Source organism: Monodelphis domestica, chromosome 6, assembly GCF_027887165.1.
Source record: "Monodelphis domestica isolate mMonDom1 chromosome 6, mMonDom1.pri, whole genome shotgun sequence".
NCBI classification, from domain to species: Eukaryota; Metazoa; Chordata; class Mammalia; order Didelphimorphia; family Didelphidae; genus Monodelphis; species Monodelphis domestica.
This window is the reverse complement of record NC_077232.1, coordinates 66,697,919-66,725,654: the sequence shown is the minus strand read 5'-3', so window position 1 is coordinate 66,725,654 and position 27,736 is coordinate 66,697,919. Positions and strand designations below refer to the sequence as shown.

At 38.0% G+C, this 27,736-nt stretch overlaps 1 protein-coding gene and 1 long non-coding RNA gene across 23 annotated transcripts in view; one reads left to right on the top strand and one right to left on the bottom strand.

Annotated features, from left to right (window-relative positions):
- Positions 1 to 27,736, top strand: part of SOX6 (SRY-box transcription factor 6) — a 673,059-nt gene that overhangs the window by 549,173 nt on the left and 96,150 nt on the right. The gene's annotated exons all lie outside the window — the stretch shown is intronic.
- LOC103104137 (uncharacterized) lies at positions 4,177 to 4,900 on the bottom strand. Its single transcript, XR_469336.3, has 2 exons — positions 4,722 to 4,900; positions 4,177 to 4,415 (listed from the first exon to the last, which is right to left on the bottom strand). It is a non-coding gene; the product is annotated as an uncharacterized LOC103104137 (long non-coding RNA).

Below are 27,736 nucleotides of genomic sequence, written 5' to 3'. Positions count from 1 at the left end.
GGTCAGCCCTGAGATGGAGTGACTGTCAGCGGGAATTCCTACAAGACAAGTAATTTCACTCCATGTATTACTGACAGATTGCTCACTTCTCCGAATCACCAGAGAAAACAAACTTAATATTGTTACAGGCAGAGTTTCTGTCTTCATTAGCCTCAGAGAATGATTTTTATCGCACACTCAAAGACTACCTAGCTTTAGTGGGACATATTTTAACTGACTACTCCTTGTAACGATAGTGTGAGTGGTGACCTAATTGAAGGGAATAGTAAATGAAAATTTGGAAATAGGGAAATGGCTATGTAAATAATTTTTCCATTTTATTTGATGGGAATTATGTATAAAGTATAGAGGAAGCTGGAGGAAAGGGGCTTAATTAGAGCCTTAAGGCACGCCAAAAGACTATACCAATCAGAAGCTGCACAAAAATGAAACCATTTGATTCCTGCCAAGTTTGCAAAGATGAAAGAGAACAATTGAAGTTTTGCAAAAGTGAATACAAACACATATTTTATTTAAATGATATTGTCAATTTCTAAGGGGGAAATGGAAATTGAAGGAGCAGCCCATCAGGATCGGGAAATGGAACTATTCAAACTATTTCTTTCTGATGCTCTATTCACATGAACATGGAGTCATAAAAGTATTCCATTGTGAGAAGGCTGGGAAGGTGAGTTGGGCTTGACCTGGAAGGGTAGAATTTCACAAGGACCAAATGAATGCATGAAGAGTGAACCCAACATTGGGAGAGAAACAATATAAGTAAAAAGCTCTTGTTTTCAGGATATCAGCCATGGGGTGACATGCTGAAAGGCGAGGAGGTTTGCATTTGCCATTAATTGCCCCTCATTCACTTTTCTACTTATTCCCTCTCCCTACTTTCTTCTGACATCCCAAATCACACACCCTGTGCAGCTTCTTAGGAAACAGGGTAGGGAAATATGAGGAAAATACTGGGGATCAGGGCTAAATCAGGATAGGATCTAGATGAGTAGCATCCAACTCAAATAGATGCTGGACTACATATTGTCTTAGAAGACCACAAATGAACATCATTGTTGTTGTATTTTTATTTTGTTAAACATTTCCCAATTACTTGATTTTTTAAACTTGATTTGGGTCTCACTTGGGAGCTAGGGGGCCTTGAGAGTTTGATACCTCTGGTCTAGAATAAGCTGAAGGGTGCCATGCTTCTCGGTAGTTACTTGGTCATATCTATCCCTCTTTGGGTCCAGAAGCATTAGTTTTCCTGATGGTGGGGTGGCAGAGGGGCTATGTCTTTTGATCCCCTGGGAACTTAAGCTTCTTGTGAATGCTGCTTTGGAGGTATGCAGAGGGAGGTGATAGGGGTAGCGAGAGAGGTTTTCATGAATTACTTAAAACTGATCAATTCATATGTGGAATAGTTAAAAATCCAACAAATGAGATGTTCCAGGTTGGTTGAGGAGATGAGATGCTAAGGGACCAGCGGAAGATTCTGAGGCTGGGAAGACCTTTTTAATGAGACTTCAGGTTCAGAAAATCTGATTTCTCTTTGCTTTGCTTTTAGATTGGAGAAGCTTATATCTCAAGCCTCCTTTTTAGTCTCTCATGGATTAAAAACAGCTCATAAATCCATTAATTGAAAAAAAAACTTGATATTTTTAAGTTGCCATAAGGTAGCACATAGGGAATTAAGAAGGAGACAATTCTCTTAGGTAGATCCTTGAATGTCTGTGATCAACTTAGAGCTTGTCAGTAGATGGGGCATTGAGCTATATTCATTTATTCACTGATTTATTGATCATCATTTATTATTCCTATGTCTGCAGAGTATAATGATAGGGAAATAAAACATTTAAGACAAACCTCTGTTTTCATGGAACTTAAGTAATTATGATAACAATGGTGTTATCTAATGGAAAGATTCCTGGATTTGGGATTCAAGAACCAGTTTCCAACTTAGTACGCTTCCTACTAGTTGCTTCGCCTTGGTCAAGTCATTTGGACCTTCCTGGGGTTCATTTTCCTCATTTATACAATGAAAGGAGTTGGACAAACCAGATGTGCACTCTGGTTCTCTTCAACTCCAAATCCTCAGGGTCTATGAAAATCGTACATAATAAAAAGTGAGAAGATATTAAAAACAAATGTGATGTGGATGCCACATTGGAGGGAAGAAAATTTTCAACTGGGAGATCCAAAAGATTACTCAATAGATAATTCATAATTTTTATTTGCAGGATTTGCTTGTCAGGTAAATCATGTTTATTTGCCTCTTCTCTCAAGTAATGGGAGGTATTTCTATTGTCTGACTAACATACAAGCTCAAAAATATTGTTCATTTAATGTATATTATGGGCTAAGTTAAAGCTGAAGGAGTGGTTAGGGCTAAAGATACATGAAAAGGTTGGAGAGCTAAATATGAAGAGTCTTTCTCAAGTCTCTTCTGCATTTCCCCAACACAGGATATGTCACTGTTTGCTGCATTTAAGAAACAGAAATCACAAAGAAATAGAATTTAAATGTTTTGACATCTCAGGTGACAGGACAGGCAGAGCAAGGACAAAAACATTTTTTAATCATATGTTAATTGAATGGGATTCTGAAGCTACAGCTGAATGGGTTTTCCCCTCAGACGTGCCCCAGCTGTGTGATAAAACTTCTGACCAGTAGAGCCAGTGTCTATTTATTAATTCTGTGTCTATTGCCTCCTTTCCTGATTCCTTGGGAGAAGTGTGGTAGCTGCAAGCAGTAGTGTGTGTCTTATGAAGTCTATATTTGTCTCTCTGTGTGTACCCATCCTTGCAGTGAGTTAATTTGGAGAAAAGTTTGCACAATTTAATCCCCACAAAAAGTACTTTGCCAACCTTAAAGTGATATATGAACGCAAGTTATCGTTGTTAGAAAAGGTATCAGTCAATTCACTCCCCTCTGTCTAGTCTCAGTTCTAAATATCATTGGCTAACTGCTCCCACCCTCTCAGGGCTAATAGCAGAAGATCTTTGATCATAGGAGTCAATATTCAGAGCTATAATGAACGTTAGAAAGGCTATCTAGTCCAACACCCTCATTTTCTGTCTTCTAGGATAGTGTCAGATTTGATGCCTACACTGCCCATGCTGCCATTATAACTAATCTGGGCTTGGCTCTGATCATTATCCACAGTTACCTAGGAGTTGTGGTAATAAACTTATGTCTATACATGATGGACTTGAAATTTCATATATCTGGGTACTCCCATGGTTGATTGAGATTGAAAGCATCTATGCACTAAAACACCACTTCAGAAGTTGCTGTTGATAAAAACAAAACAAAAAAACCCAATCCCATCAGCTAATGGTCAAGGGTTCTGGTGATGTTGAATGAGCTTCTCTGAATTTCTCTAGGATAATCCTTGGACAAATAGGACACACAGTTCACTACTGGTACCCTACTATGAAAATTGTCAGATGAAATCATCATTAATTTAAACAAAATAGATAGATGCCACATATATAATCAAAGGTTTTTTGTTTTTGCTTAAAATCTCCTTATCTGTTTAACTATTTCCTAGTCTGAAAACTGCTAACTTATAATGCTTGTTTGAAACAGACTAAAATAAAACTGCTTTTACTATTTGTATATATTTCCAACCCATGGTATCTAGGGATATTTCACATTAACTTATCCTGTTAAGTCACCTCATCACTTATTGTAGAAATGAATTAACTGTTAAAGTGTTGTGTTTTATCCCTTGACAGGAAATCACCCATGATAGTGTTGTAATTATCATCTTAATGGTATTGCCATGACATTATTAATTAGGAAACAACTTGTCTGCCATTAAAGGGGACTTTAGGGAAACCCCAATGATTAGGAAGTGTAATTATCAGTGAACCCAAAGAGATATTAAGTTACTTTTGAAGTCAATAAATGATACTGTCTAAGATTTGTCTTTCTGACTAGTGACTGCTATAACTTATTTTCTCAATGCTTTCTATCATTTTATTTCCAGTGAGACACTCCTTAATATAGAAAGATTTCCCATTGGCAATCCTTTCCAGAACTATGAGGCAGAATCACAAAATCATAGAATCTCCAAGTTGGAAGGTACTTCAATGACTTTTTAGTCCAGCCAGAATTCCTTCTAAAACATCACTAAAAAGGAATCATTGAGCTTTTGTTTTATTCCCAATAACAGACACCAGTTCATTTCACTTTTGAGATGCTCCAATTGTCAGGAAAGTTTTTATTATTCTAAATTTAAATCTGCTTTCTTGCAACTTTCATTCATTGTTCTGCTCTCTGAGACCAAGAAGTAGAAATTGAATTGCTCATTACATAACAGTCCTTCTCTACTCCAATTGCTTCAGCTGATCCTTTTATGACTTGAACTCCAATCCCCTCTCTGTGCTCATTGGTCTTTTCTAGATGCTCTTCCAATTGTAATATCCTTCCTAAAAAGAAAATACATTATTGTTAATGTGATCCAGCCAGAGCAGAAGATACTGGGGCTATCATTTTTTAAAAATTTTGCTCTTAACATATTAAAAAATTTTACTTGAGGCTTTTTGTTTTGTTTTATTTTGCCATGTCATGTCATTGATGTAGTGAGCTTTCTTTTCACTAAAACTCCCAGAGCTTCCTTATTTCCACCCAAATCTCTCTCAATCAATAGGGAAACATTTAAAGTCTTTTCAGTTTGATTTTTTTTTTGACCCCAAGTAATTCCTTAAAGTTCTTCCTATTAAATTCCATCTTACCAGATTTGAACCATTGTTCTGTCCTATCAAGACCCTTTTGGATTTTGACTCCATTCTCCACTGTCAGACCAAGGGATCTATATATGAATTCATCCAAGCAATGGATTAACAAAAGAACTGTACAACATCCCAGGGCCAAGGACAAATCCCTGAGGTATTACATAAGAGACTTCCTCTAAGTTGACATTGGCCCAACAAAGAGCACTCTGTGACATATATAAGTATTTATCATGCAAACATGCATTCACAGCAGGGTGATTATAACAAGCACAGGAAATCAACATTTCCACAAAAGCAACTTTTTTTGATTGCAATGAAATATGTAATATGTACTTTGGAGTTTCTAGCTTACTATTAAAAAGGAAAAAGGAAAAACACAAGGAGGAAAATAGAGGGAGTGGGATAAATGTGATGTGAATCCAGAAGCTATAAAAGTTTTATAAAACAGAATCCAAAAGGATCTTGGAAGGAAAAAAAATCATATTTTTTAAACTTTCTCCCTAGGTAGGGGGTTTGAGTTGGCAATGCTCTAGACCAAGTTGTTGCTTTTACCAATGGTTCACCAAGATGATCTTGGTTTATAGGAAATATAGCTTTATTCTTGTAGTGCCTGATTTACTTCCTGGTTGTCAATTTGGAAAGTGGTTAAGATCTTCCAGATCATTTGGGGGGACATGTAGAAAACATTCAGCATGGGAATTATTAGTTGTTAACATATCCATATTAAGGTCCAAGGAATTAATATACTTGCCAAATGCTCAGGAGCAACTTAAAAATTTCAATTCAATAAACATTTATTATAGAATTACAGAATCACAGAGTTTTTAATTTGGAAAGGATACCAGAGAAGAGCTATTTTATTCATTATCTAGACAGAAATCCTCTCCTAAATGTCCTTGATGAATGGGCATCCAGCCTTTATCTGAAGAGTTCCATCGTTAGGAGGGAACTATTTTATTTTATTTGGCAGCCTATTATATTTTGCCTTCCTCTTTAAACAAACAAAGAAGACCATTTTGTAGGATACCATGCTAGAGGCCATTGATATGAAGATGGAAAATGTGATCTGGGTCCTGCCTTCAAGGAGTTCAGAGTCTAAGGAAAAGAATTGTCATCCATTAGGCAGACATTGGTTAGACCAAAATCTTTTGCAAAAACTTAAGATTATGACTTTCATTTTAAAAGTGAACAATTAATTTGTTTCTGCTCAGTGCAAAAAACCCTACTGTTTAGAGAGTTGCTAGTCAAGTCCCATGATCTCTGGGTGAGCTGAAGAGTCCCCAGATTAGCTGGGGAGTTCTGACCTTCCTCATCCCTGAGCCTGGGCTGCTGATTGGAGTGCATTCAGCAGGTTGCATGCCAGCAGATGAAACAGATGTTAGACCATACTGGAACGGAGCACAGACTGCATCAGGAGCTGGATGTATTCCTCTTGACATCTGGATGCTGCTGGGTTGTTGGGAAGCCTGCCTCAGGCCAGGAGGCTGCAGGAGCTGGGCAGCGGGGAGCACGGGGTCTTTGCTGCTCTGTAAGTGATTAGCCCAGCGAAGCAGGAATAATGCTGAATTATCGCTCGGCTGCTTCCTTCCAAGGAACCTTGGGACACAAGGAGAGTCAGGAAGGAGTATTTACAGTAAAGTCATGTTCCGAGAGACAAGACTAATTATAGCATATTAAAAGGCTTTCTTTCAAACGATTTAATTTACAGATTGCTCAGGACAGTTTGTGAAACTTTTTTTGAAGAGTCTTAAGCCAACAGCTAATGGAAGCTGTGGTTTTTTTTTTGCTTGTTTTTTATTTTTTAATGGCTAGGTTACAAAAATACCCCTTGAGTAATTTTTTTTTATAGTTTTGGCCCTAGATAAATAGGCAGCACCTTATTAAAACAATACTCTACCAGTGGCCTTGTCTACTGGAAAGGAATCCCCTTCCCTGATGTTAGCTGGGAAGAAAGATGGAGGCCATTGCAGTTATGTGCAGAGGATGCTGGCTAAGTGGCTTTCAGAGTAGTTCCACTAACGTCTTTTTTTCTTGATAATTTTTCATTGGTAAGACCTTTGGGTTTACAAATTACCTGATAATATAGTAAAGGGGAGGGGGCTTGGATTGTCCTTCCTTAGCCTCTCATATTTAAGTGAGTTTACATTAAATGACCACTAGCCAGTGGCAGGCTTGCTAGGTTGCTGTGGAAGCGATTGATTATACAAGATTTTCTTAGTGGGACTGCAATCTATGTATGGAAAGGAAATTACAATTAAAAAAATGGCAGCACCATTTACTGAAATTCCCTCTAAGTAAGCTATATCTCAATGGGTCATTTAATGCTCAAATTCACAATTGACTTTAGTCATTAAGTTGTATCCTAGCCTCAGAGATTCAGTTAAAGACTCAACAGCCTGGGATACTCCTCAGAGCAGGCAGCAATCTGCTTTAAAAAGAGTAAATTGAGCCAAAGTATAGTAAAAAAGGGAGGAAGAGTTGGAGACTCACTCTTAGCCCTGTCAGCTTCCCCAGAGAGGACTCTGTGGGACCCCTTCTCTGACCTAGGGAAGCCAATCTCTCTTTTTAAGGCATAAAGTAGTTTCCTGGAATCTGGTGAGTATTGGTCTGGCTCATCTTTACTGTCTTGATCTCAGGTTAATGCTAGTGATGGACATTATCATGAGCCCATGAGCTTTGAGGCAGCAGAAAGAAAGGGAAAAGACAATGTCATTTAGATAGTAAATGAGATAGGACTAGGAGTAGACTAGGGAGCCAGAACAAGGGGGGAAAGAACATGGAGGAAGCATTTTTTATTACTCCTTTCTATAACTGCACATATCTTTGATGCCAGAAGATTCCACTCTATGTGACCAAATGGGACTTATTTTCTCATTTCACATATTACATACAAAGCTCCCAGGGGCTAGTAGACACCAGGACACACATACACACATATATGCTTTCTTAACTGCCACATAAAAGCTTTCTTTTAGCCAAAGAAATAGAAGAGTATGCTTCCTGGTTAAAACAATGACTATTCTGCTTAAGAGTCAACTCCTTCAGTTCTAGAACAAGAAAAGAGCTACCGTTTGCCAGATAGACTCAAAGATGAACAATAACATCAATAATGCTGTGAGGAATAATGACTAGCATCTAGGCTAGTTGTTATTAATAATCTGAATTTCCTATGTGGTGTATAGCATTTTAAGGTTTGTAGAATTCTTAACAAATATTCCATTTTATCAAAACAACAATCCAGGGGGATAGGCGCTATTACAATCTGCTTTCTATTTAAATCAATTAGTATCCTGCTTAATACTTTATTCTCTCCACACACAAATGTGTGGCACAATTTTCAGCCTGTATATTTCGGCTATAGTTACTTCATCCTAATTCGCTGATATTTCTGGGTTGAATAGAAATTCATTCACTTGTCCAAAAATTATTCAACAAATGTCTCAGATGTGTAAGACCCTCTACTAGACCTGCCTGTCTGGTAGGAGATATATGATGTAAAGAAGGGGAAGCTAGTTGGCTGAGTAGATAGAGCACCAGGCCTGGAGATGGGGGGGTCCTGGGTTCAAATATGAACTCAGACTCTCCCTAACCGTGTGACTCTGGGCAACTCATTTTACCCAAACTGCCTAACCTTTCTAGCTCTTCTGCCTTGAAACCAATACTTATTATCTAAGATAGAAGGTAAAGTAGGTAATGTTTTTTGAGATACATAGAAGGATCAATATACTTATGTGATACAATGAATAATTTATCTGTAAAATGTGGTGGAACTAAATTATCTGTCTCTGAGGTCCTTTTCAATCCTAATGCCTAAAACCTACTAGACAGGAATCAGAAAAAACTAAGTTCAAATATGACCTCTAGTTGTTTGACCCTGGGCAAGTCACCTAACCTGGTTCAATTCCCTCATCTGTAAAATAATAATAATAATAATATAGATGTAAATAATAACTATATATATAGCACCTACACTGCTAGATTGTTAGGATAAAATTGAATATTTGTTAAGTTCTTTGTAAAGTGCTACATATATGATGCACATATACAAATATATATATATGTATGGCACTAATTTCTGACTGATAATAACTAGCATGTTATTTTTCCATCATATCCAACTCTTTGTGATCTCATTTAAAGTTTTCTTGGCAAAGATATTGGACTGGTTTTCTATTTCCTTCCTTCTCCAGCTCATTTGACAGATAAGGACACTGAGGAAAACAGGATCACATAGCTAGGAAATATCTGAGGTCAGATTTGAACTCAGGTCTTTCAGACTCCAGGTTTGGTGCTATATCTACTGTGCCACCTAGCTGCCCTAATAATTAGCATATATTCTAGTTATTATTATTATTATTATTAACCTGTGAGTCTAGTAAGTGACAAGTGCCTTGAGGGTAGAGGTAGCTTTTTTTCTTATTCTAGAACTGAGGGAGTTGACTATATTAAATAGCATATTAATTGATTTAAATCAGAAGTATATTATTCCATTCTTTTGGCTAAAACAAACCTTTAATGTGCTAGTCAAAGATAATAACTTATGTTTATATAGTGCTTGCAAGTGTGTAAAGTGTGCTTCCTACCTTTTTACATTGGAGTCTCACAACAAGACATGTGAGGTAGATATTCAGATATTATTATCCCCACTTTGACAATGAAGAAACTAAGACCCAGGCTCAGTAATTTGCCATTGATTGCTTGGCTAATGTCCAATGACAAGATTTGAAACCATGTTTCTTCTGATTTGCACTCCAGAAGCCTTTCCACTTTACTATGTTACCTCATTCAATTCTTTATGAGGTCAACTAAAATAGACGTTTGTGTGCTCTCTATATTTTGGTGGTTATTTGTCCTTTGTTTTCAAAGAGGACCAATGACATCACAGGGTGATATCTTGTGCATGAGTTGGATTTAAGTGAGGTAGAGTCACACAAAGTTGTCAGCCTCATTCTCTCTCCCAGAGTCATCAAAGTCTACTGGCAGAACAAAAGTCAGGGCTGCTAGTGATAGCCTTGGCTGCAGAGGATGATCTTGGCATCCTTGAGTTCTGACCAAGTTCTAGAGGTTCCACAGAGCCTGTTTGCATCTGCTTTGGGTACACTCCTCTCTAAATCACTGTGACCCATCAGGTGGAGATGGTTTACTGGAAAATGGCCCCTCTGCATGCTATCTCTTCTTGGAGCCACAGTGGAGAGTTACATACCAGATGTAAGATTAAAATTAATATCCCATAACTCCAAGAATTATATTTTATAAGATTTATTAAAAATCACTTGAAAAAAAAGAAATAAAAGACAAAAAGTAAACACCTGAGTAAAGAGAAGTTTTCCCAGCCACATTAGCCAAAGAGAGAGAGGGGTGGCATCCCAGAAACTTTATCTCCAAAATGTAAGGATGTAACGTGAGAACAAAAGTGGCATGCTGACAATTGGAGTTCTGGGGAGCAGATTCTAATTACACACAGATGGACACCAAAGCTGGATGATCAGCCCTGAAAAGGGCTCAGCAAGCCCATGACCCATCGGTGCTTGTTCTCCTTAAACACCTGTATACTCCTATATTTTGGTAAATAACTTTGCTGCCAATTCATTTGCAGTTTACATTTCCTCAGTCACGTACACACTCCTGAGCATGACAGTCTACATTCCCCAATCATCACTTGCTAAAACTGAGTACATAATCAATCCCATCATGTAGAAATGAAAACTTGTAAAATGTGTAAGTTAGGGAGTTGAATCAATATGTATACTTGACAACTTGCTGTATACCACATATATGGCTCCTGTGACACTTTAATTGAGTGATGTACTCATTCATTTCTTTGTTGGTGTGTGTTTGTGTGAATGCATGTGTGCGCCAATAAAAAAACTGCCCCTTTGGTTTGTTTAATGATTGATATGTTTTAGGTCTTTATCCCAGCAGGCAGTGTTCATTCCTCTTCCCCTCACCCCAGATACCTTCTTCATTTCTAAAGGCCAGTAGTGCTCACCAAGTCCAGGACAACTGGATTTGGGCAGCCAAAGACAAATCTATATTCTACTGCCTTTGCTTAGGAAGAAAGGAGTTTGAAGAAGTCATGGTACTTATTAGTCCAGTGTGTTCTATTCAATGAAGCAGTCATGGTTGACTTTCCTCTAGACTCTTAAGTTTTGGTTCCAATTCTAAAAATAACCCTAGGGACTATTCATTGGTGTTTCTTGGCTGACTTTGGATATAATCATCGTCTTTATTATTTTACTAGCAAATGTTAGTTTTTCCTTTAAATATAATTTTTAAAAGTTGAATTCTTAAGTGGGATTTTATTAAGTCTTGAGGCTAATGCAATTTTCAGAGACATAAATGCCTAATTTTATAATGAAAGACAATGGGAAAATAGGATTTGACATACTGAAATTCCATTTGTATAAAACTATTCAGAAATCCATCTACTTTATACGTACATGTACATATATCACTAATTCAAAAGACAGGTAAAGAAGTAGGTATATAGGTATAGATGGAGTTTATTCAATTCAGGAAGTAAATGGGTGACGATGCTTCTTATAAAGCAAATCTCTTTTTTGGCTTCAGTTTCCTCACCTCTAAAGTGAGTGGGAGTGGACTAGATGATCTTTTAGGTACCTTAAATCCCTAAATCCCATGATTCTATAAACACATGGTTAGTATGGATAAATTAGTAAATGGTATTTTTCATGTCTTCATTCTTTTATAGTTTAGGGCTTCAGATTTCCTTGAAACATATTTGGTCTGCATTTGAACACACTAGATTCATATTCTCTCTCTCTCTCTCTCTCTCTCTCTCTCTCTCTCTCTCTCTCTCTCTCTCTCTCTCTCTCTCTCTCTCTCTCTCTCTCTCTCTCTCTTCCCTCTTCTCCCTCTTAATCTCCCTCTCCCTCTTCCTCTCCCTTTCCCTCTCCTCTCTCTCTGTTAAGGACTTGCTTGCATGTAGTATCTATCAGAGGTCAGACTTGAACCAAGGTCTTCCTGATTCTAAAGCCAGTCCTCTACTCATTCTGTTATAGTGGTTGATATAGTTAAAAAGAAAATGCTAATCTTATTAGGTTAATGCCAAGACTAAATGCTTTTCATAGGTCTAGAGTAGGAGTTTTTAGGGGTTCTTTCAAGGGTCATGAACCCCTTTGACAATCTCAAAATATTTTTAAATGGATGAAATAAAATTCAAAGGAAACCAAAGGTTAGTGAAAATGAAGATGTAGTGTTTTTCCCCCAACCAAATTCATGACCCTCATGAAATCTGTCCTCGGACATTTAGATTAAGAACCCTGGGCTAGAGAGATACACTACCTGACTTTACATGGCTTGGGGTAGCTAGGATTTTTTTCATGGTTATAACTAAGACCATGGTATCATGAGCCCACGTTGTTATAACATGCCATCTCTGCATTAACTTGATCTCTAGTTTGTTAATCTCAGTTTTCACTACCCCAAATTTAACAGTCAAGTGACTCCACTTGTTGAGATTGATGGTCACCTTAGAACAATGGCACCCTGTGGCCAATGAGACTGTAGAACAAGCATAATGATACATGCTGAATAAATGAGCTCTTTTAAGAGGGAGGCCAAAGCAAGGTCCAACCCTTTTGTGGGAACTCTGGGAAACCCCATAAAGGAGCTTCATGCCATTTGTGCTAAGTCCCACCATATATCCCACATTCCCTTTCTAGAAGGTAGCTTTGATACTGTATCTCTCGCAAACACTGGAACAAGGAGAATAGACATGGTCTCTCTAATTGTTAATGCCTTACAATTATGCCTCCTTCCGGAATAATAAAATGTGCCTTGGCTGGGGTCAGGATCTCTGCCACTGACTTATTTAACAGATCCTCTCCACATCTGTGCTGCAGACTGTTGTGGACTTTATTAGCAGACAAGAGACCCAACAGACTTACAGCCTGCTGAGTTCCTCCTTCGGAGCCACACAGCTGTGGGTGAACTCAGACTTTCCAGAAACTACCAACCAGAAGGGACAGTAATGCCATTGGAAGATGTTTTTTTTTTTTTTTAAAAGAAACAAATGTCTCCAAGTACAATTCCATGTTTTTAGGGTGACAATCACCAGTCTGTTTTTCTTTTTCTTTGCTTTTTTTTTTTAAAGAATAAAGGCAGCTATTCCGCTAAAAAAGGAAAGTCTATTCATATCTGTGTGGGAACCTAATCAGGCTCTTGTTTCCAATGAGGATGACTCCACAGTCGCACCAGGTCTGCGACAAGAATGCTTCTTTTGTATGCCGATAATGTGGAAGCGATAAAATGTCCTATAGGAGACATATGTGTTTACATCATGAGATGTGTTATTTGACAAAGCGCTTTGTTCCCTGCATATTTTCCATGCCGAGTTTCATGCTGGGCCGTTTGGCTGGAAAGCTTTGATTAGCGAGAATTAGTTGCTGAAGAAAAATAGACACTTTTGTTTTATGAGTCTTCTTGCTGAGCTGTAAATTATAGTAAAACATATAAGGAGCGACAGAAAGAAGTGCTGATGTGAACCTCTGACCCATGGCAAGCACAAAAACATAAGAGAATTCCGTCAAAGGATGACATAGAGACATAAATATTCCATGGGCCACTCTGAATGATAGCCCCTTAACACACTGAAGCTGGGGATTTATGTCAGGTGACCAAGGCTTTGCCTCAAATGGAAGGGGTCAGCTGGCAAAGTTCTAAAAAACATTTGAATTAAAAAACTAAAATGGCGCCCTTTCCTCTCTGTCTGCTAGCTGACTCTTCTTTCCCACCAGTCCTACAACTACTTGAGGACTTGATTTTTGTTCAGTAATATGTAGTGACCTCTTAAAACCAAATTAATAATATTCAGTCCTTAAAAAGTTAAGGACTGTTTCATCTTTTATTCAGAGGTTCAACAAGAATTTATTAACCTCCTTTCAGGCACTCTTCTGAATATAGGATAAACACCCAAAGGCAAAAGACAATCCCTGCCCTCAAGGAGTTCCCAGTCTTTTGGAGGAGACAACATGCAAATTCTATGTACAAGCAAGCTATAGGCAGAATAAGTTGGAGATGATCAGAGGGAAGTCCCCAAGAGAATGGTGAAAAGCTTCTTAGAGAGGGCAGGATTTTAGCTGAGATCTAACTCAGAACCTTGGATGTAGTAGGCATTTAATGTTAATTCAATTGAATAGAAGTGAGATTTGGGCACTACTAGTGGAGAAGTAAACATTGCAAGAAGAAGACCTCTTAGATGGTTTGATGAATATGAAACCTATCTCATTTTGATGGATATTTGGTTAATCTTCAATAACAAATGTTTGAGTGAATTATTAATAATTTGGTTGTCCCATTAGCATCCAAGCCTTTAATATTATATAACTCTACCCAATAAACCATTGACCTTCTGCTCACGATCTGCCAAGAGAACCCTCTTGCTGATTCACGAGGTATATTTCCATTTGCGAGATAGAAACAGAGACAGAGAGAGAACATAGGAGGAACTGAGCATGCTATGAAGGGTTCACTCTGTTTTCCCTAAAACATTTCCTTATCTAATACTGATTAAGCCCAGGATACTCTCACTGGGTCCCTGGAGGATTTTTATCTGCCTTCAGAAAGAGAATAGGTAGAGTTGGCCCTCAAAACCAAAGTAACAAGTATTTCTATGAAAGGAAGATATGAAACAAAAAAAATAACGAGTCTTTGAATGTGTGTTTTGCAATGTTCTCTTTGCTGATATACTCATTCTTAAGGTGGATTCAAAACTCTCCTGTGTGTGTAATTTTTCACAGGATTATAAATTTAGAACCAGAAGGGACCTTGACACTCACCTATAGTTTAAAGTCTGCCCTCTATTATTTAGAAGAGGAATGTGAAGGAATGATTTGACTAAGGTCACATCAGTCTTGAACTGGAATTTGAACCCTGGTCCTATGACTCCCAAGTTAGTGCTTTTCCCACCATACTATCCTATCTCCCTTAGAACATTGACATGAGAAATCTATAACATTCAGTTAACTACATGATTCAAAATGAGTGAGACTTCCATTGATTAGCTTACTCTTTCATTTATCTGCTCTTTTGAGATGATATAACTCCCTACGTTCTAATGGAAAATTTAAAATCAGGTTTTGTTTTCATTATGGAAAAACTTTTATACCTAATAAGTCAATTCTATTGGTTACCAGCAATAACATGTGCTATTGTGATGGGAAAGGAAATTATGTATATCCAATAAATTCGAAAATGCCATTATTTCTTTTATATGAAGTTTTGTTTGCCCCAACATATATATCTGTGAATTTATTTCTTTTTTAATAAAATATTGGCATATTTTCCTCTGAACAATTACACATAGCCCTTTCTACTTTGGACTGTTTTTACTTTGTCATGGGTGGCAGTCCAAGGACCAAGAATATTGGAAGTTGAATATATTTTTCTAGCAACAGCATCTGGGTTCTTGGCAGGCAGGCAACATGAGCAAAGAGCTCGTGTTATGTTTGTAACTCTGTTATGTTTTTAGCCAATCTAACACGTGGTTAGATTACTGAGGGTTTTCATTGACTATCATGTGACTGTGGGTGGTGTTTATCATTTATAGAAAGAACATTAGATTTGGGGTCAGGATTCTTGAGTTTGAAGCCCAGCATGGCTACTGTGTTATTTGGGGCAAATTCATTTTATTTTCTTTGGCCTCAGTTTCCTTGCCTGTACACAGGGAGAAGGCACTGACCTGGATGAATTGGAAGTTTCTTCCAGGTCCAAGCCAACCCATTTTGTTGTTCAGACAATTCAGTTGTGTTCCCATTCTTCATAAACCCAAATGGAGTTTTCTTGGTAGAGATACTGATGTAAGTGGTTTGTCATTTCCTTTTCTAGCTCATTTTACAGATGAGGAAACTGAGGCAAAGAAGGTGAAATGACTTGGTTATGGTCACACAGCTATTAAGTGTCTGAGGTCTTATTTGAACTTGGGTTTTCTTGACTCTAGGCCCTGCATTCTATCCAATGCATACCACCTAGCTGTCCCAAGTCAACCTATACTATGAACTTTGTAAAATGAAGAGACTAAATTATAAGATATACAAGTTCTTTTCTCACTCTAAATTATACAAACTCCCCTTTCTTAGAAAACTAGGCTTTTTAAACACATTGAATAACTGAACAGTTTGTGCTCTTTATTTGAAAAAAAATGTGTTAATTTAATTGTACCCACAAGTATATATTCATCATCACGCAGAAATCCCCCTCAAGACTCCTGGTTCACAGAACAGATTTTGATTTTAGGCCCAACTTCTGGCCTCATAAATCCATTTCTCTGGTGAATATGTTCTGAGGGTCTGGGCAAGATGTAGTTAAGTTTTACCTGGTGAACTGAGGCCTTTTAACAACAGAGTAAAAGGAGTATTAACAACTCAGGAAGATTGCAGGGCTGGATATCTATGGTGCTTGTGCTTCCTGCCCAACACTTGGTAACAAAAGGAAAATAATCACGGCAGCTTCCATGCCATAGATTTCCAACTGTACTCATGATTATCTCTTAGAATGCCTGTCTTCAAGAAGCAAAGTACTCATTGTTTCAGATGCTGAACTTTCATCTCCATAAATAAAGCATGACAGATTTACGTGGCTTACTTAAAACATAAGTATGTGTGCCTCCAAAAGCAGGGAGATTTGACGTTCCAAACAGAGGTGATGGGTATGCCTTTTGGCATTATTGACTCATGTGAGGAAAACCCAAAGGAGAACATGGAATTCAGATGTTTTCAGATTGAATCCCTTGTTAATTCTGTGATATATAGCTCGCTCTCTCTCTCTCTCTCTCTCTCTCTCTCTCTCTCTCTCTCTCTCTCTCTGTGTGTGTGTCTCTGTTTCTCTCTCTCTCTCTCTCTCTCTCTCTCTCTCTCTCTCTCTTTCTTTCTCTCTCTCTCTGAGGGGAAGCAAAGGGGAAATGAGGGAAAGGAAAAAGGGAGAAAAGAAAAATGGAGGGAAGAGAGAGAGGAAGGAGGAAAAGAGAAGGGAAAGAGAGAGAATGAAAGAGGAGGGAGAGGTACAGAAAAGAGATGTGGAGATAGAGATGGAAAAAAAAGGGGAGGTTACAGAAGGAGAGGAGTGGGAAAGAAAGCTATTATGTACATTCTACATTTTAGGTATTTATACTTAAATTTCAAATGATTACCTATGAAAGAAGATACATCATGCCCCATTTCATGATGGTTTGAGTATGGAAAATAAAATCCTCCTTAGCACAAATATTGGGAATTCCTTTGATTGAAGTCTCTGTGTCTCTGTGTCTGTGTCTGCATCTGTGTCTGTCTGTCTGTCTCTGTCAATATTTCTGTCTCTCTGTCTCTGCCTCCCTCCCCCTTCCTTCTTTTCTTTCTCCCTTTATCTTTTCTCTCTCCTTCTATTCCTTTTTAGCTCCCTCATTCTATGCTTGACAATAGTTTCAGTTAGCTGCTTGAGTTGGTTATCTTGAATTTGGGAAATTCAGATTGACTATGTGAGCCTGAAAACCCTTTTTTGTTAAGTTTGCCTCAATTTTTCCCTGAAACCACTGACAGAAGCCAAGAGTTGAGGTGCTTTGTTGGGGATTTGGGTTCAGTGCTCAGGTACATTTTTGTCCCTTTAGGTATATTTGCATAAACTTTAATTTAAAAAATCTGAAAACACCTCCACATGATTATAATTACCTTAACCTAATTAGTATGGTTGAATTTTTAAATGTGTGCATTTTAAAACAAATATTAAAATAAAATTCTATAACGCAAATCACCCCCAGTTGCCCTGTGATTACTTTTCAGACATCTCAAGGGATGTTGTTTGGAAAAAGCTTTTCCCAATCACTGTATTATTTCCAAACTTTGAGATATACTTCAATTTTTACCTAGAGGAAAAAAATAGAGGTAGAGACTTCTTGAGGGGGAGAGTGGAAAAGCACCTCTTTAATTCAGAAAGCAAGATGAAAAGTCCAGATAAAATGCAGTTTCTGCTTGCATAAAGGAATGAAAGTAACATCTTTTATTAAAACTTGCTTTATACCAATTACTGTGTTAAACAATGGAGATTCATAAAGGAAAGGAAGACATTTCCTGGCCTCAAGAAGCTCCCATTCTAATGAAGGTAACAGAATATATAGGTTTCAGCTGCAAGTCAGTTGGAACTAACTACCCCATGCTTCCTAAGGTGTTGCAGCAAAGCAGATGCTAATGTACCTTCTTTAATGTCATTTTTACTGATAATCTTTTTTATTCTGAGGATGAACCATTTGGTAGCTGGGACTTTAGTAGCAAAAACTATTTCCCCCCCTTCTGGGTCTTCAGTAGCTGTGGCTATTGAAGGAGGCAGAGCCTATGGAAGAACATTGACTTAAAGCGTCAGAAGACCTGAATTCTAATCCCTGTTTTGTCCTTAATGGTGACCTTGGGTGAGTCACTCATCCATTCCTTACTTGTAAGTGAACAGGTTGGTCTAGGAGACCACTAAGGAGCCATTCTAACTTTTAGAGAATCTCTGAAAAAAAATAATTCAATTGACAAGTTTAAAAAAGATTTAACAAATATATAATATTGACTGCCCATGAAAACAATCAAATAAAACAAAACAGAGCAAAATTCTAAAGTTTTTACAAAATGGAAACAAATGAAGCAAAATAAAAGATGGATCTCAAATTTTGGAAAATATGTTAAAATTATTACATTAGTTAGGAAAAATAAAATATTATGTTCCTAAAAAATAAAAAAAAAACACAAGCAAGTAAAATATTTTTGCTCTATGTTCCCTTCTATGCTTGCTAAAGCTCCCTTTCCATCTGCCTTCCTTCTTTCTTTTTCCATGTAGTCATAGTGAATGAGTATACAGTTTTACATCTACTTTCTCTCTGCAGCATCTTGTATAGTAGATTTTAAATTTGTTGAATGGATTTGAATTTAAGAGCCCAGAAAATTGTCCTTAAACCTGTCCTTGGATACTTTACTGTGCGATCCTGGGCAAGCCACTTAATCCCTCTATCTGCCTCTGTTTTCTCATCTGTAAAATGAGGGGGTGAGACTCCATTGCCAACCAGAGCCCTTTCCAGCTCAAAGTCTAGGAGTCTATGCATTTCCATATTCTCTTGATGTTTTTTATTTATGGTATAACTTACATTTCTGTAGAACTTTTCTTGTAAGAATCCTATGAAGGTAGTTTTATACTCATTTGTCTAATGAGAAATCCAAGTCTCAGAGAATTGTATGTCATAGAATTTGTCATACAAACCCAGGGTCAAAAGGAAGCTTGCTCTAGGGAAGATTAGTGAATTTGGATTAAAACCTTAGTTCTTCTATTTAATATATAAAGTTGTATGCCCTTGAATAAGTCTCTTCCTTTCTCTTGACTTAAATGCTCTCATTTGGAAAACAAGGGAGTTAAATTAAATGGCCTTTAAGATTTGGCACATCATTATTAGAATTTTAATAAACTTGGAATCTTGTATCCTTTCCACTTTATTTCAATACATCTGTTTCTCTTGTCTGTCATGTAGTGAACCTCTTCTTTGGGGGTGTTTGCAGAGAGGAATCTAAGAAAGATCCTGGGTCAAGATCACCAGGGTAAGCTCAGGGAGGAAAGGCATGAGTGGGCAATATAGAGACCTAGAACAAAAGGGTAAAGATGGAGCTGGGCAGAACAAACAAGAGAGGAAATATTAGTGGCATGGATAAGGATATCACACAAGAAGGAGTAAGACTTATAACCAGGCACCATTTAGCCCCAGGTGTGCAGGAATTAGGAGGGGCAGCTCTCAAAGCCTCCTCATCTCCACTCCCCACCCTACTCCCCAACACAAAGTTCTCTCTAATGTCATATTGCTTTGTCTATTGTGGCTAAATAAATCCCACGCCACCTTCTCAAACAATAAATACTTTGGTTCTTCTCTTCAATGAAAAATCTATTTTACAAATCTAATAAGAACATATTTCACGGGATTTTTGATCAACATTATAGAAGGGAAAACTATTTGCCATCTCTTTTTAGATGATTATTCCCCCCAATCTTAGTCTGTAATGATTTGTTGCTGACACACTTTCCTCCCTGTGCCGCAAAAGCAATCAATCAGGCTGCTTAATTACCCCTGCTTCCATCTCCACCTCCTCACTGTTGAACTTGGGCCTATTTATGTCATGCCATGCTTTGTGGGCAGAAGGCAAGTTGGAATGGGCACCAGCATTGTTCAGAGCGACTAAAAGAACCAAGGGTGTCCAACCCTAGAGCCACCACAGAGTAAAACCCTGCAGGACCAGGAGCTCAGGGTTAGGGAATATAAATCATGTGGATGCATTAATGTCATTCTGCCAACAATTTCTGCTCTGTGACTTCCCTCTCTCCCTCCCCCTCTGACCCTAGTTGCTCTTCTGAGCCCACCATAGTGAGATCAGACATGGGGCAGGAATGACTCTTGCACAGTATGATGAGGGAATGGAGTTACAACAACTCATGCCCCATGCCATTAGCCTTTGTGTGATGCTGGAACACGAGGGAACCCATGCCTGGAGAAGATGCCTCAACCTTTCTAAATGTGGCCCTTCATTACTATTTGAAGGGTGAGTGGACTTTGCCCCTCTCTTTTCTTGCTTTCCTCCCTCCCTTATTCTTCAGTGAAGTTTTTGTCTTTTTTACTAGGTCTTATTTAACCCCAAAGGGGATAACAATGCTGCAACCTCTTTGAAAGAATCATTCATGATAGAATGAGTGAACATGGGAATTTGGTGCCAAATGGGATTGAGGTCATTGTAGTGGCATGGCAGGAAAATTTGGTGGAACTTTGCAAAAACATGGCAAGATTTAGATTTAGAAAGCCTCAGTCTGATTCTTGACTCTTCTTTCTACCACCTGTGGGAGCTAGGACATTGCTCTGCACCTCAGCTTCCCCCTCTATAAAGGGAGGGGATTGAATATGATGATATCTAAGGTCCCTTTCCCCTATAAACTCTCTGCATTTATGAGCATATCTGTATAGTAGAGAGTAACTATCAAAATGCCCGAGTTCATGCTATAGCACTTCCATTTATAATATCATCTGTGTGACTTTGGATAAGTCATGTCCCATCTGTGGGCCTCAGTTTTCTCCTCTGAATAATGATGAGCTTGTAGATCATCCCTCATGGCCTTTTCTGGTTAAATCTGTGGTCTCAAGGGTTCTTGGGGTTGACATTCAAAGGTTCCCAGCTTCCATCTTTCCCCAAGTCTCTGGACTTTCCCCCAATTCCTTCTGTCCAGTTCCTCCATGTCTTATTGTACTTTCTCTTCACATCAGTTTTGTTAGAGAGCATGTGAGCAGGAGAAGAAGGCTTTCTGACCTGGGCACCATGTGGATTCTTTGGGCAGGGCAGGGCAGGGCAGGGCTTACAGAATGTAGGAGGAAGTGAGTTTCTCAAACCAAAAGAGAGAAAGTTACTTCTAGTTGACTCATCTCTTGCCTTTCTCTTGGAAATAACTCTTTCTTCAGATTTTAAAGCCTTTTAAGAAAAGGTAGATTCAGTAGTTCAGAACATCTGGAAATGAGCTAACTCACCTCAAGATCTAAGTCCTCACCTTAGACAACTATCCTTGCTTGATAGAAAGAAGCAAATTTGTATTTAGTTTTCTGGTACTCTAACAAACTCTAGAGTAAGGGTTGTAATTTTTTTTTGGTCTCTAATTGTCTGGTGAGTCTTGTGAACTCCTCAGAATAAGGTTTTTAAAAGCATAAAATAAAATGCATACAATTACAAAGGAAAACTGCTGTATTGAAAGTTCTCAAACATTAGAAAAAAATATTATGGACCCTAGGTAAAAACCTGCTTGAGCCTAGTTCAAATGCTTGTAACTCCTCTTTTCCCAACTTGCCCATTTGTAGGAAGCTGATGTAAACATTTTGTTGCTTCAGTGCTTGCTTTTTTCCTGAGGAATTCTAAGTATGTTCCAAAGCTGACTTGGCTTGACTTCATGTTCTACATGTCTACAGTTAAACTCCATTCTGATTTCACTGGTTATGACATGGTTAAATAACCCTGCCCTCCTTCCATTTGGAAAAGAACAAGTCAATAAAAAAATTAAAACTATGTAGAACCCAGCATTAAAAAAATATCTAGAGCAACTTATGTTATATTTTGCAAAGAATGTGGATTCAGCAATGAGGATCTGTGTTCAAACTCTGCTTATTGATAGAGAGATGATACTGATTTATGTCACAGTAGGTCCATACAGAGTGAATAATGTTGAGGAATTGGTTGAACCTTACCAATGCAGGAACAATATGCAATCTTATAGCAAGTATACAATTTAAATTATTTACATTTCAATAAGGTTAGTGTTATTTTATTATGATTGAGCTATCATAAGAATGTGGCAACACTTAGACTTTGAACCTTGGAAATGTTTGTTTTCTTTATATAGAATTTCAAAATAAAGAACACAGTTGTACTAGAATCACTGCAAATTTTAATTCATTAGCAATCTTTACAAATGAGGAAACTGAGGCCCAGGAATATTAAGTGATTTGTTCACAGTCCTTCAGATAGGCGACAGAGTTGTTTTTTGGGTGTGATGCTCTGATTCCTAATCCAACACTCTTTTCATTGAGCTACACAGCCTCATTTTTATGCATATCCACCATGTGTTAAAAAAACCAACAACAACTATCTCATCGCATTGTTCAAAATGTGAAATGGGCAATCTGTGTTTACAAAGAGTATAATGGAAGCATAAATGTTTATGGGATTTTGCCTCAGCTTTGCTCTAACCTCTCCCATGCTGCAGTTTGTCAAATGCTCAACATTATTTGGGGGCATCATCTTTATGTGCTGGGATGAGAAGCTGTGCTATATAACCTTGGTGGCTTGCATGTAATGATGTTTTTTAAAAGCCAAGCCCAGTATTAATCAAAATTTTGCTTTCTTCTTAGCCACCAGTCTTTAAAAAAGACCAATTTTAATGTATCTACTCTGAGGTTCAGATGATATTAAAATGGAGAGAGAAACTCTGCATCTGAAATGCTTAGGGAATTCTCTGGCTAAAACTGGGGAACCTGGCATTTTACATACTAGCAGGAGAAAAGACGCAGACAGACTTAGCTCAGTTTTAAATTTATAAGCAACCAGATGAGGAAGAATCAGTGTTGCTCATTAGTTACCCTGAGACTGTCTAATTCATATAGAAATTCAAGGGTTTATAGTTGGTTCATAAATTTAGGTAATTGTTATCCAATAGCTAATAAGTCTACATTTTAATGAGTCAGCTTCCATAGACTTTCTTCAATATGTATGATTAGGCAGCCAATCTGGGGCTCCATTAAGGCCCAGAAGCCCAGTTTCCAGGAATCTGAAGTCCTGCTGTCTTCTGCCCTGGCCAGGTCACATTAGGGGGTGCTCATTTCTGGGCACCAATGTTTATGAAAGACATTGATGAGCTGGAAAACTTCCAGAGAAGGGCAATTGGGACAATGAAGGGCCAAAGAGAATCAATTGGGATGCTTGGAACAGAGATGGAAAAAAAAATCAGGGGACCATCTTCAAGTATTTGAAAGGTTGTCATGCCAGAGAGGCATTAGCTTTTCATCTGACCCTAAAGGAAAGAACCAGAAGCAATGGGAAGAAGTTGCAAAAATAAAAAGGGGAAATTGAGACTTGATATAAAGAAAAATTTCCTAACAATTGGGAATGGCCTGCCTTCAAGCAGAAACTAAACTCATCTAGTAGGTTCTAGTGGGGATTTTCCCCTTCCCAGTTTTAGGTTATACTAGAGCATTAAAAGGATAGCTGGGTAGTGTAGTGGATGATGAGCCTAGGGTCAGGAAGACCTGAGTTCAATATAGCCTCAGATACTTACTAGTATGACCTTGGGCAAGTCACTTACCTCTGTTTGCCTCAGTTTCCTCAGCTATAAATTAATTGGAGAAGGAAGTAGCAAACCACTCAGTTTTCTCTGCCAAGAAAACTCCAAAAGAGATCATAGAGAGTCAGACACTATTGAAATGATTAAATAACAACAGAGTTCTAACTGTTGAGGTCCCTTCCAACTCTGAAATTCTGTGATCTTGAGAAAGAAACTTATGAGTCAATAAGTCATAAGAGTGCATGCTCTGACTTGCCTCCCAAACAAACAATTTGGAGGAACACAGTACAGAACCTATTTTAGAACCAACTTATTTTAGGATATGTACTCACACAGACTGGTTAGTGACAAGAGGAAGACTAGATTCCCAAACCAGGGCTTGGGCTTCTAAGAAGCAGTGGGTTAATAACACATTTGATATAAATTTTTCAGACTTTTCTAGGCTATCAATGCCAGTATATTTGGGATATGTTAAAACATGAGGCTCACTATTTAAACTGTAATCACATAGTCTAATAAAATTAGAAAAGTATAATAACTCTTTCAGATAACAAATGGCCCAAAGAGCATTCTCTTCTATACCCTCAGAATCAGAGTTACTATCTACCATTTAGGCTTGAGATCTAAGGATTCTACTCTTAAGTAATTAGTATGGAGTTAAACCACTGGATGGCTAGGTAGTGATCCTTGTCCCTTTGTCTTAGGAGTGAACTGGACCTCCAGGGAACATTATGGACCAGGCTCATTGCCCTGTTCTCCAGGACTGATCTTGCTGGCTCATTTATAATATCACTTCAATCCATCTTTAAAATAAAGGCTGGGGAGGAAGCCTGTCATAATGAGCAGAGAGCTGGACCTGGATTCCAAAGATTCTGAGGTCTGAGTTTCTGCCTTAATTTTACCACTCACTAGCCATGCAATCATAGGCAAAAGCTTCTCTCTGGGCCTCACTCTCACCATCTGTGAAATGAAGGGGTTAGATTGGCATCACTAAATGAACTTCAAGATCCCTTCCAACTCTAACATTATGAAATCCCTAATAGCACTGACATTTTATGAATCATTTCCTTTAAACCACCATAATATAGTTTAAACCAAGTTTATTTCCCCTGAATTTCTTTAAAGGAGAAAAATCACTTGATACCTTCAAATCCACTAAGTAGATATAGATGGTTTTATTGGAAACCCCAAACAAAAAAAAAACAAAAACTTTGAATCTTCTACTATAAAGAAGCAAGACAGAAGAGGGAAACCAGAATAATGAAAGTCTTGTGTTTTTTCCCTCTGAAGATAGCAGAAGGAACCAGGGATATTTAGCCTGTGAAAAAGAAAATGTATGGAGGGAGGAGAACATGACTGCCATCTTCAAATATCCGAGGGACAGTCATATGAAGGGGGATTTAACTTCTTCCACTTGGACTCAAAAGGCCAAACTTTAGGAGTAATCAATGGATGTTTCAGAGAGGCAGATTTAAATTTCATGGAAAGAAAAATTTTCTTAGCATTTAGAGATGTCAAAGAGTGGAAAAGGCTACATTGGGATGTAATGAGCTTTTGGAGATCTTTCTTGAAATAGGACTGCTTGGTTTCTTGTAAGGGAGTCCCTTCTGGGTTTGGGGCTGGACCAGATGAGATCTCTTCCCAAATCTGACTGGGATGTTATGATTCTCCTTGAAAGAAAGTTTTGTGGAAACTTAATAAAGAAGCAGAAGGATTTATAATAATCGTTACCTCACAGGGTCTTGGTTTCCTCCTCTGTAAAATAGATTGGACTAACTGATTATTTGTGGTTCTTTCTGCTTCTAAGACTATCAACTTTAGGATCTATGCATTAGAACTGATGATAGAATGTGATACTAAGGAGTGAATGCAGTATCCAATTTATAAAGAACTAGTGAGAAACCTTTCAAATGGAATGGTCTCCCAAATTTTATTCCCTCTCTTTTGATCCTGATGAAGCAGGTCTTAAGAATTGAGTGAGTTGGTTTTCTCTCCTGTGCTAGAGTAATGTTACCTATTGCCTTTATGAGGCACAGTTTGAGAAACATCATCTTCTTTGATGGGGCAGGGTCACAGGCAGTGTGGAGTCCTTGTCATGCCAATGATAGCTTCACAGTCACATTCTCACTGCACTAGGACAGAACTTCTCTTTCACTGGATGGAATTGGCATGACAAAGAGTTTGACAAGACGAAGAAAAAAACAATGGAACTTACTGGAGAAAGGCAGAGACCCTTCATGTTTCAGAAGCCTTGCCTCCTGACTTGGCCTCTTTTGGAGGCAAAACATGCAGGCCACATGAACTGGAACAAAGAAGGGGCCTAGAATTTTTTCTTTATATTCAGGCATCCTTAGATTTTTGACTCTGACCCTTACACATGTATTTGTCTAGCCCCTGAGTCATTGCACAGTATTCACAGTATTGTGAAACTTTCATTTCTTTGGAGACTTGTTATATTAGAAAAATTGTTCCAAAGAAAGCAACAATTATGACATAAGCACATCTGGCTCTTGCAAATTATTCCTTATTAAGCTTTCATTTAATTACATGTGCTGAAAGGTCTGCTTTTGATTACTGTAATTTTTTTTATTTGTCCATCTGAATGATAGTAATGTTGGAAATTACATACAAACCACCTGGTTTTTTCCCCCCTTACTTTCCCCACCCCCACAACTAATAAGGCAAAGTTTTAACTGATTTCCATGTGGTTGAAGAGGCAGGCTCTTCCTTATGTGGGATGGATGGAGCATGTGCCACTGTTAATTCAAGGTGAGGATTTAGTTGTTCTTAATCAAGAAAGAACACACTTTGGTGGATCTCCCAAGCAATTATCCTTTCAAATCCATTTCCCAAAATTCATCTCTTTGCTACCTATAGTTTTAAATGATGCTGGGATTTGGATCATGGAACACCATGATTGCAAAAGCATCATAATTACATGTAATCCAAAGGGCAATGAAAAAAATGAATGGTAGATATAGACAGATTGTAGGGTATTACCAATGAAGATTTGTACATGATATAAAAATGCATCATCAACTTCAATGACAGCACATAAAGGGGAGGGCTTATCCTGCCATATTAATAATAACAGCAGCTATGAGGACTCATCCTTTCTCTAGTGTAATACTATAAGGTAGGTGGTATAACTGATTTGATCCCATTTTACAGATGAGTTTCAGAGAGGTTTAGTGATCTACCTCCCTTGGACAGCCCATGCATTCTATTTTCATGGGATCCATGAAACATATGAGGAAGGTTTCCAATGTAATGTACTGGATATGGGGTATTTGTGAAAAGACATAGACAAGAATTATACAGGATAAATGGATTTTAGAATTGGAAGAGAATGGAACATTTGATCTAACACCCTTTTTTTGCAGATAAAGAAACTGAGACCCAGGGAACTTAAACAACTTGCTCAAGGTTACACAATAGCAGAACCATAATTTGAACCCATGTCCTTTGTCCCCTAAATCCAGTGGTCTTTTTTGTCCTCTAAATCATATTATCCTGCTTTCTTCCTTGAGAAGGCAAGGTAGTAATTTGCATTGATTTTGGGAAGTGAATGGATAGAAATGTAATAGTTACACTTAAGAAATAGCAGGTCCATTGAATTATCATAGTATCCCAGATAATAAATTGTGTTAACTATATTTAGCCTCATGGGATTGGGACAGACTTTTCAATTTGGACTTCAATAAACATGACTTTGTTGTAAAGTTTAAAATTTGTGAATGGTGAGTGTGTCCAGATTCAAGTACCATGTCAAGTCAGGTTGAATGAATTGGAAACTCATCTCTCCTTAGTAGGAAGCTTGCCAAAGGAAAGCCCAAGTGCAAGGCAGAGAGAGGGAGAGAGACAGACAGACAGACAGAGAGACAGAGAGAGAGAGAGAAACAGACAGAGACAGAGACAGAGACAGAGACACAGAGACAGACAGACAGAGACAGAGACAGAGAGGGAGGAAAAGAAGGAGGGAGGGAGATGATCCTACAAAGAACCAGTGGGAAGAAGAGGGGAGTAATGAAGTTCTCAACTCATTACAGGGTTGGGGGAAGGAAGTAAGGAAACTAATTCTATTGATTGAGCTATATTGGTTGGATTATCAGATGCCAATTCCTTCACCTGGGGGAACACCTTGCAGGTTGGCTCTTTGGAATGGAAAAGAGAATCCTACCTTAGTTCAGTCCTGC